Raw genomic sequence first — 11,534 nt, 5'->3', positions numbered from 1 at the left:
TTTTGCAGCAGTGGTCTCAACGTTTCCAAGGCGGCACGAGACCAAAAGAAAAATGAAGTAGCCAGAAATCAGGGGGTGAAAAAAATCCAAGAAAAGAAAGATTTCAATTGGGCTGCATCTGGACATTTGGGCCTTCGAACTATCATGTTGGGCCTTTTGACTCGTACAATTTCAGCCCACTCCAAAACAGGAAAGTTCGGATTTATCTAAAAAAAACAGGAAAGTCCTATGCTTCGCAAAAACACAAAACAAGGAGATTCAACATATAAGTTTGTTTATGTAAAAATAAATATTTAATTTATCCGTTTGCAATAGCTCAGAGCGAAATACAATGTTTATTGTCTGCAAAATAATCAAGATATCACATGTTTCTTGTACGGGAGGCTGACGTCGGGGACCCATGAGCCGACAGGCGTCGTCAACGTTTTAAAGGCGACAGGGGATGAAAAAAAAACCAAAAATCAATTGGTAAAAAAATCGAAGAAAAGAAAACATTTATCGTTCTGAGAGGATGGCATGCGGGACCCATGAGGCAGCATCCTCAACGTTTATTGTTTATAGAGGCTGACATGTGGGACCCGTGAGCCAGCAGCCTCTCGACAACGTTTTAAAGGCGGTAGGAGATCGAAAGGAAAAATAAGACAAAAATTAGTTGGTAAACAAAATCCAAGTAAAGAAATATTTACCGTTCTGAGAGGATGACATGCGGGACCCATGAGGCAGCAGCATCCTCAACGATTCCAAGGCGGCATGGGATCAAAAGAAAAAAAAAGGAAATAGCCAGAAATTAAATAGGGGTCAAAAATAAATCCACCAAAGAAAACTTTTATTGTTCATAGAGGATGACATGTGGGACCGACCTGCCAACAGCGTCCTCATCGTTTCAAAGGGGGCAGGGGATCAAAAGAAAAAGGCAAATAGCCGTAAATTAGGGGTCAAAAATAACTCCAAGAAAGGAAACTTTTATTGTTCGTAGAGGATGACATGCGGGACCCATGAGCAAGCAGCTTAGTCAACGTTTCAAAGGCGGCATGAGATCGAAAGAAAAAGGCACGTGACAAAATATCAGGAGCCAAAGATAATCCAAGAAAAGAAACTTTATTGTACATAGAGGATGACATGTGGGTCCCATTTAGCAGACAGCAGTCTCAACGTTTCAAATGCGGCTTGAGATCAAAAGAAAAAGAAAGTTGATTGTACATAGAGGATGACATGCGGGTCCCATGAGTCAGCAGCTTACTCAACATTTCCAAGGCGGCAGGGGATCAAAAGAAAAAATCCAAGAAAAAACTTTTATAGTACATAGAGGATGACATGCGGGTCCCATGAGCCAGCAGGTTCCTCAACGTTTTCAAAGGCGGCATGAGATCGAAAGAAAAAGGCAAGTGACCAAAAAATCAGAGGGTGGAAAATAATCCAAGAAAAGAAACTTTTATTGTACATACAGGATGACATGCGGGTCCCATTTTGCAGCAGCGGTCCCAACGTTTCAAATGCGACTTGAGATCAAAAGAAAAAGAAAGTAGCCAGAAATTAGGGGGTCAAAAAAATCCAAGAAAAGAAAGTTGATGGACATAGAGGATGACATGCGGGTCCCATGAGCCAGCAGGTTCCTCAACGTTTCAAACGTGGCATGAGATCGAAAGAAAAAGGCAACTGACCAAATATCAGGATCCAAAAATAAATAAGAAAAGAAACTTGATTGTACATAGAGGCTGACATGTGGGACCTATGAGCCAGCAGAGTCCTCAACGTTTCAAAGGCGGCAGGGGATCAAAGGAAAAAGGAAATAGCCAAAAATCAGAGGGTGAAAAAAAATCAAGAAAATGAACTTTTATAGTACATAGAGGATGACATGTGGGTCCCATGAGCCTGCAGGTTCCTCAACGTTTCAAACGTGGCATGAGATCGAAAGAAAAAGGCAAGTGACCAAATATCAGGAGCCAAAAATAATTCAAGAAAAGAAAGTTTTATAGTACAAAGAGGATGACATGCGGGTCCCATTTAGCAGCAGCGCTCTCACCGTTTGAGAGGCGGCAGGGGATCGAAAGAAAAAGGTAAGTGACCAAATATGAGGTGCCAAAAAATCCAAGAAAAGAAAGTTTTATAGTACATAGAGGATGACATACGGGTCCCATTTAGCAGCAGCGGTATCACCGTTTGAGAGGCGGCATGGGATCGAAAGAAAAAAGGCAAGTGACCAAATTTGAGGTGCAAAAAAAAACTCCAAGAAAAGAAAGTTAATTGCTCATAGAGGATGACATGCGGGTCCCAATTAGCAACAGCGGTCTCAACGTTTCCAATGCGGCAAGGGATCAAAAGAAAAAGGAAGTAGCTAGAAATCAGGGGGTCAAAAAATCCAAGAATAGAAAGAATTTTGGTTCATAGAGGATGACATGCGGGACCCATGATCCTGCATCGTAAACAGCTCGATCGGAGAGCGTTGAACGAGATGGCGCGATCGAGAAAAAAACAATGCCAGAGAGGCTGCCATCTGGGCCCTACATCCCTCGGCGGTGCGGATTTGCGTTGACTCGGCCGGCGAACCCGAGAATTCGAGATGCACCACGTCCCGGGCCACCATACGCAATGTTTTGGCCGTTTTCGTCGGGCTAGGTGGCCTCAAAAACGAGAAAAAAACGTTTTGACATGCACAACGGAGAGACCACAAATCGTCGGCCATGGTACATGATGTCTACGCCCCCTCCTTTTCCTGTAGACAGTTGGGCCTCCAAGAGCAGAGGTTTGTAGAACAGCAACAAGTTTTCCCTTAAGTGGATCACCCAAGGTTTATCGAACTCAGGGAGGAAGAGGTCAAAGATATCCCTCTCATGCAACCCTGCAACCACAAAGCAAGAAGTCTCTTGTGTCCCCAACACACCTAATAGGTGCACTAGTTCGGCGAAGAGATAGTGAAATACAGGTGGTATGAATATATATGAGCAGTAGCAACGGTGCCGTAAAATAGCTTGCTCGGCGTGTAGTTGATGGTGGTAGTATTGCAGCAGTAGTAACGCAGTAGAAACAAGAAACAAGCAACGATAGCGATATTTAGGAACAAGGCCTAGGGATTAGACTTTCACTAGTGGACACTCTCAACATTGATCACATAACGAATAGATAAATGCATACTCTACACTCTTGTTGGATGATGAACACATTGCGTAGGATTACACGAACCCTCAATGCCGGAGTTAACAAGCTCCACAATTCAATGTTCATATTTAAATAACCTTAGAGTGCATGAAAGATCAATTCGACTAAACCAAGTACTAACATAGCATGCACACTCGTCACCTTCATGCTTATGTAGGAGGAATAGTACACATCAATACTATCATAGCAATAGTTAACTTCATAATCTACAAGAGATCATAATCATAGCATAAACCAAGTACTAACACGGATGCACACACTGTCACCATTACATCGTGTAGGAGGAATAAAACTACTTTAATAACATTGCTAGAGTAGCACATAGATAAATTGTGATACAAAACACATTGCAATCATAGAGATATAAATAAGCACTTCACTATGCCACTCATAACAGTGAATAAGTATTCTGTGAAATATAGCCTAAGAGACCCACACGGTGCACACACTGTCACCTTTACACACGTGGGACAAGGAGTCTCCGGAGATCACATAAGTAAAATTCACTTGACTAGCATAACGATATCTAGATTACAAGCATCATCATATGAATCTCAATCATGTAAAGCAGCTCATGAGATTATTGTATTGAAGCACATAGGAGAGAGATGAACCACATAGCTACCGGTACAGCCCCGAGCCTCGATGGAGAACTACTCCCTCCTCATGGGAGCAGCAGCGGTGATGAAGATGGCGGTGGAGATGGCAGCGGTGTCGATGGAGAAGCCTTCCGGGGCACTTCCCCGCTCCGGCGGCGTGCCGGAACGGAGACTCCCGTCCCCCGGATCTTGGCCTCGCGATGGCGGCGGCTCGCGGAAGGTTTCTCGTGGGTTTCGTCGAACGTATCGTGGTTTTCGCGACGGAGGCTTTAAATAGGCGGAAGGGCAGCCTCGGAGGGGTGACGGGGTGGCCACACTATAGGGGGGCGCGGCCCCCCCCTGGCCGCGCCGGCCTAGGGTTTGGTGGCCCCGGGCCCCCTCTCCGGCGGTTCTCGTGTGTTCCGGATGCTTCCGGCAAAATAGGAACCCGGGCGTTGATTTCGTCCGATTCCGAGAATATTTCGTTACTAGGATTTCCGAAACCAAAAACAGCGTAAAACGAGAACCGGCACTTCGGCATCTTGTTAATAGGTTAGTTCCGGAAAATGCACGAATATGACATAAAGTGTGCATAAAACATGTAGATATCATCAATAATGTGGCATGGAACATAAGAAATTATCGATACGTCGGAGACGTATCAGCATCCCCAAGCTTAGTTCCTGCTCGTCCCGAGCAGGTAAAACGATAACAAAGATAATTTCTGAAGTGACATGCCATCATAAACTTGATCATATTGTAAACATATGTAATGAATGCAGCGATCAAAACAATGGTAATGACATGAGTAAACAACTGAATCATAAAGCAAAGACTTTTCATGAATAGTACTTAAAGACAAGCATCAATAAGTCTTGCATAAGAGTTAACTCACAAAGCAATAATTCAAAGTAAAGGTATTGAAGCAACACAATGGAAGATTAAGTTTCAGCGGTTGCTTTCAACTTGTAACAAGTATATCTCATGGATAGTTGTCAATGCAAAGCAATATAACAAGTGCAATAAGCAAGTATGTAAGAATCAATGCACAAGTTCACACAAATGTTTGCTTCTTGAGGTGGAGAGAGATAGGTGAACTGACTCAACAATAAAAGTAAAAGAATGGTCCTTCAAAGAGGAAAGCATCGATTGCTATATTTGTGCTAGAGCTTTGATTTTGAAAACATAAAGAGAGCATAAAAATAAAGTTTTGAGAGGTGTATGTTGTTGTCAATGAATGGTAGCGGGTACTCTAACCCCCTTGCCAGGCAAACCTTCAAAGAGCATCTCCCATTTTATTTTATTTTTGGGTGGCACTCCTTCCAACCTTTCTTTCACAAACCATGGCTAACCGAATCCTCGGGTGCCTGCCAACAATCTCATACCATGAAGGAGTGCCTTTTTATTTTAGTTTTATTATGATGACACTCCTCCCAACCTTTGCTTACACAAGCCATGGCTAACCGAATCCTTCGAGTGCCGTCCAACAATCACATACCATGGAGGAGTGTCTATTTTTGTTAATTAATTTGGGACTGGAATCCCATTGCCAGCCTCTTGTTGCAAAATTATTGGATAAGCGGATGAAGCCACTAGTCCATTGGTGAAAGTTGCCCAACAAGATCGAAAGATAAACACCACATACTTCCTCATGAGCTATAAAACATTGACACAAATCAGAGGTGATAAATTTTGAATTGTTTAAAGGTAGCACTCAAGCAATTTACTTTGGAATGGCGGAGAAATACCATGTAGTAGGTAGGTATGGTGGACACAAATGGCATAGTGATTGGCTCAAGTATTTGGATGCATGAGAAGTATTCCCTCTCGATACAAGGTTTAGGCTAGCAAGGCTTATTTGAAACAAACACAAGGATGAACCGGTGCAGCAAAACTTACATAAAAGACATATTGTAAACATTATAAGACTCTACACCGTCTTCCTTGTTGTTCAAACTCAATACTAGAAATTATCTAGACCTTAGAGAGACCAAATATGCAAACCAAATTTTAGCATGCTCTATGTATTTCTTCATTAATGGGTGCAAAGCATATGATGCAAGAGCTTAAACATGAGCACAACAATTGCCAAGTATCACATTATCCAAGACATTATAGCAAATTACTACATGTATCATTTTCCAATTCCAACCATATAACAATTTAACGAAGAAGAAACTTCGCCATGAGTACTATGAGTAGAGCCTAAGGACATACTTGTCCATATGCTACAGCGGAGCGTGTCTCTCTCCCATAAAGTGAATGCTAGGAACCATTTTATTCAAACAAAACAAAAAACAAAAACAAACTGACGCTCCAAGCAAAGCACATAAGATGTGATGGAATAAAAATATAGTTTCAGGGGAGGAACCTGATAATGTTGTCGATGAAGAAGGGGATGCCTTGGGCATCCCCAAGCTTAGACGCTTGAGTATTCTTGATATATGCAGGGGTGAACCACCGGGGCATCCCCAAGCTTAGAGCTTTCACTCTCCTTGATCATGTTGCATCATACTCCTCTCTTGACCCTTGAAAACTTCCTCCACACCAAACTCAAAGCAAACTCATTAGAGGGTTAGTGCACAATAAAAATTAACATGTTCAGAGGTGACACAATCATTCTTAACACTTCTGGACATTGCATAAAGCTACTGGACATTAATGGATCAAAGAAATCCACCCAACACAGCGAAAGAAGCAATGCGAAATAAAAGGAAGAATCTGTCAAAACAGAACAGTCCGTAAAGACGAATTTTAAAATGGCACCAGACTTGCTCAAATGAAAATGCTCAAATTGAATGAAAGTTGCGTACATATCTGGGGATCACTCACGTAAATTGGCATAATTTTATGAGTTACCTACAAAGAATTAGGCCCAGATTCGTGACAGCAAGAAATCTGTTTCTGCGCAGTAATCCAAATCTAGTATTGACTTCACTATCAAAGACTTTACTTGGCACAACAAAACACTAAACTAAGATAAGGAGAGGTTGCTACAGTAGTAAACAACTTCCAAGACACAAAATAAAAACCAAGTACTGTAGCAAAATAACACATGGGTTATCTCCCAAGAAGTTCTTTCTTTATAGCCATTAAGATGGGCTCAGCAGTTTTAATGATGCACTCGCAAGAAATAATATTTGAAGCAAAAGAGAGCATCAAGAGGCAAATTCAAAACACATTTAAGTCTAACATGCTTCCTATGCATAGGAATCTTGTAAATAAACAAGTTCATGAAGAGCAAAGTGACAAGCATAGGAAGATAAAACAAGTGTAGCTTCAAAAATTTCAGCACATAGAGAGGTGTTTTAGTAACATGAAAATTTCTACAACCATATTTTCCTCTCTCATAATAACTTTCAGTAGTGTCATGAGAAAACTCAACAATATAACCATCACATAAAGTATTCTTATCATGAGTCTCATGCATAAAATTATTACTCTCCACATAAGCATAATCAATTTTATTAGTACTTGTGGGAGCAAATTCAACAAAGTAGCTATCATTATTATTCTCATCATCAAATATAGGAGGCATATTGTAATCATAATCAAATTCATCCTCCATAACAGGTGGTAACAAAAGACTACTATCATTATAATCATCATAAATAGGAGGCAAAGTATCATCAAAGTAAATTTCCTCCTCAATTCTTGGGGGACTAAAAAGATCATGCTCATCAAAACCAGCTTCCCCAAGCTTAGAACTTTCTATATTATTATCAACAATGGTGTTCAAAGCGTTCATACTAATATTACTACCAGCATGCAAATAAGATTCCATAGGTTTTTTAATTTTCGCATCAAACAATCCATGTTTTAAATCGGGAAATAGAATAAGAAGATCATTCTTGTCCATTATGCCAAACTAGTGTAAACAAGAAACAAAAAGTTGCAATTGCAGGATCTAAAGGAAATAGCTTCGAGTACTCACGGCGCCGGAAAATAGCTTGATAGCCGAGATCCGGAGTGTGAGTACCTTTTACCTTTCCTCCCCGGCAACGGCGCCAGAAAATAGCTTGATGTCTACGCCCCCTCCTTTTCCTGTAGACAGTTGGGCCTCCAAGAGCAGAGGTTTGTAGAACAGCAGCAAGTTTTCCCTTAAGTGGATCACCCAAGGTTTATCGAACTCAGGGAGGAAGAGGTCAAAGATATCCCTCTCATGCAACCCTCGCAACCACAAAGCAAGAAGTCTCTTGTGTCCCCAACACACCTAATAGGTGCACTAGTTCGGCGAAGAGATAGTGAAATACAGGTGGTATGAATATATATGAGCAGTAGCAACGGTGCCGAGAAAATAGCTTGCTGGCGTGTAGTTGATGGTGGTAGTATTGCAGCAGTAGTAACGCAAGTAAAACAAGTAAACAAGCAGCGATAGCGATATTTAGGAACAAGGCCTAGGGATTAGACTTTCACTAGTGGACACTCTCAACATTGATCACATAACGAGAATAGATAAATGCATACTCTACACTCTTGTTGGATGATGAACACATTGCGTAGGATTACACGAACCCTCAATGCCGGAGTTAACAAGCTCCACAATTCAATGTTCATATTTAAATAACCTTAGAGTGCATGAAAGATCAATTCGACTAAACCAAGTACTAACATAGCATGCACACTTGTCACCTTCATGCTTATGTAGGAGGAATAGTACACATCAATACTATCATAGCAATAGTTAACTTCATAATCTACAAGAGATCATAATCATAGCATAAACCAAGTACTAACACGGATGCACACACTCGTCACCATTACATCGTGCAGGAGGAATAAAACTACTTTAATAACATTGCTAGAGTAGCACATAGATAAATTGTGATACAAAACACATTGCAATCATAAAGAGATATAAATAAGCACTTCACTATGCCACTCATAACAGTGAATAAGTATTCTGTGAAATATAGCCTAAGAGACCCACACGGTGCACACACTGTCACCTTTACACACGTGGGACAAGGAGTCTCCGGAGATCACATAAGTAAAATTCACTTGACTAGCATAACGACATCTAGATTACAAGCATCATCATATGAATCTCAATCATGTAAAGCAGCTCATGAGATTATTGTATTGAAGCACATAGGAGAGAGATGAACCACATAGCTACCGGTACAGCCCCGAGCCTCGATGGAGAACTACTCCCTCCTCATGGGAGCAGCAGCGGTGATGAAGATGGCGGTGGAGATGGCAGCGGTGTCGATGGAGAATCCTTCCGGGGGCACTTCCCCGTTCCGGCGGCGTGCCGGAACAGAGACTCCTGTCCCCCAGATCTTGGCCTCGCGATGGCGGCGGCTCTGGAAGGTTTCTATGGGTTTCGTCGAACGTATCAGGGTTTTCGCGACGGAGGCTTTAAATAGGCGGAAGGGCAGCCTCGGAGGGGTGACAGGGTGGCCACACTATAGGGGGGCGGCCCCCCCTTGGCCGCGCCGGCCTAGGGTTTGGTGGCCCTGGGCCCCCTCTCTGGCGGTTCTCGTGTGTTCTGGATGCTTCCGGGCAAAATAGGAACCTGGGCGTTGATTTCGTCCGATTCCGAGAATATTTCGTTACTAGGATTTCTGAAACCAAAAACAGAAGAAAACAGGAACTGGCACTTCGGCATCTTGTTAATAGGTTAGTTCCAGAAAATGCACGAATATGACATAAAGTGTGCATAAAACATGTAGATATCATCAATAATGTGGCATGGAACATAAGAAATTATCGATACGTCGGAGACGTATCAGTACACCAGCAACCACGACGCGACTTCAACTTCGTCGGCCATGGCAACTTTTCTTGTAGTGATGGTTACCGCTCAACAAGCAACTTATAAGAAATAAGATACATAAGCTACATATTCTTTACCACAATAGTTTTTAGGGATTTCTATTTTCGTGCCCCTGGTTCGTTAGTTGTACTCAGTTTTCCCCAGTCCCTTAGTTTTTCCTCAGTTTTCCCCTCCTCTAGTTTGAAACACCCACAAGTGCTGGAACGGCCGGTAGCCGTCAGGTCAGAGGCCTTGACCGTTAGTCCGACCGGGTGGGGCCACACGAGGGCAGCTCCTCCCTGACCGTCTCGTGCTGACGGGTAGGGTCAGGAGACACGTCGGAGCAGCCATCCATCTATCGCTGACGTGTGGGCCGTTTTATGTCATGATTTTATACGCGTTGCTGCCAATGATAAATGGGGCCGCTCTATAGGGCTGCCGCAGTCAATGACCAGTGGGGTCGTATATTTTTCAGGAAAAGACATATATTGCCGCTCTGTGGGGCTGCCGCAGCCAATGACCAGTGGGGTCGTCTATTTATTTAGAGAAAATCATATATTGCCGCTCCGTGGAGCCTCCACAGCCAATGACCGAGTGGGGTCGTATATTTTTCAGGAAAAGACATATATTGCCGCTCTGTGGGGCTGCCGCAGCCAATGACCAGTGGGGTCGTCTATTTATTTAGAGAAAATCATATATTGCCGCTCTGTGGGGCCGCCGTAGCCAATGACCAGCGGGGTCGTATATTTTTCAGGAAAAGACATATTGCCGCTCTGTGGGGCTGCCGCAGCCAATGACCAGTGGGGTCGTCTATTTATTTAGAGAAAATCATATATTGCCGCTTTGTGGGGCGTCCGCAGCCAATGACGAGTGGGGTCGTCTATTTTTCAGGAAAAGACACATATTGCCGCTCTGATATATTTCTTTAGAGAATATCATAGAGAGAAGCAACAAGTTCGCTAATTAATTATTCTTAAGCTAGACCGGAGAACCGCTGGCAGCTCGTTCCCCACCGTCGGACGGAGCAGCCATCGCCGGCGCCTCGTCGCGCCGCCGGCTCTGTCCCCCGGTGGCGTCAGACGGACTGCGGCGCTGCACATCAACCACGGCTCCAGCACTTGTTTCGTCCGCACACATTGTACCCACCGCAGTAAAGTCCGCCTCAAGCAGATCCACCGCCCACGACGGCCGGGATTTGTTCCGCGCACCAATTGGTAGTATAGCTTGGTAGACCTCCGCTTCTGCCTTCCCCACCCCCTAATCGATTTGGTTCCCGTAATTTATTGGAGTTTGCAGGTACGAAATAGTCCTCAATGTCTGGTCGTAGCGGGTACACCGGCGAGGGTGGGGATTCGATCATGCCGTGGCCACGTTCTACTTCTCCTACCTCGTCGGAAGTGCAGGTATCTAGCTTCAGCTCTCTGTACTACCGTTGAAAGTTCCGCCATGGCCTGTTGGAGTGATTTGAGTTGTTCTTTTTTCCATTATTGTTACAGTTAGCCAGGCAAGCCGATGATCCATGGTACATTGCATACCAAGATGAATCAACCCAGTGGTGTAGCCAGAGGATGGATTTGGAGGAGAAGGTGGCCAATTTAGGTGATGAATTGGCCCGTAAAAACCTGATGATATTCGAGCTGAAGCGTATTGTGGAGGAAGAAAAGAAGAATTCAGAGCTTATTCGCAAGGAGAAGTTGAGAGTTGAGACAGATCTTGCTGTATTTGATCAAGTGGTAGAAAATCTAGAACATGAACTTAAAGTGATGGGAGAGGAGAAAAGTAGATTCATCTGGGCAGTTTTATTAGGTGTCATCCCTGTCCTAGCAGTTATGTGGTTCTAGTAGACGATTTTGTATAAAATTGTTATTCGGTAGATGGCTCTAACCACTGTATTTTGTTGTGGCTCTAAGCACTGTATTATGGCGTACAATTTCCTAGTTGTGCTATGTAATGCGCGCCATAATTTTAGCATGCATGAACATTTTATAAAAGTGAAAGCATGTACCAGCCTCCGGATCAAATACATATCAATATGGGACAAT

This window comes from Lolium rigidum, chromosome 3, assembly GCF_022539505.1.
Source record: "Lolium rigidum isolate FL_2022 chromosome 3, APGP_CSIRO_Lrig_0.1, whole genome shotgun sequence".
NCBI classification, from domain to species: Eukaryota; Viridiplantae; Streptophyta; class Magnoliopsida; order Poales; family Poaceae; genus Lolium; species Lolium rigidum.
This window is presented reverse-complemented; position numbering follows the sequence as displayed.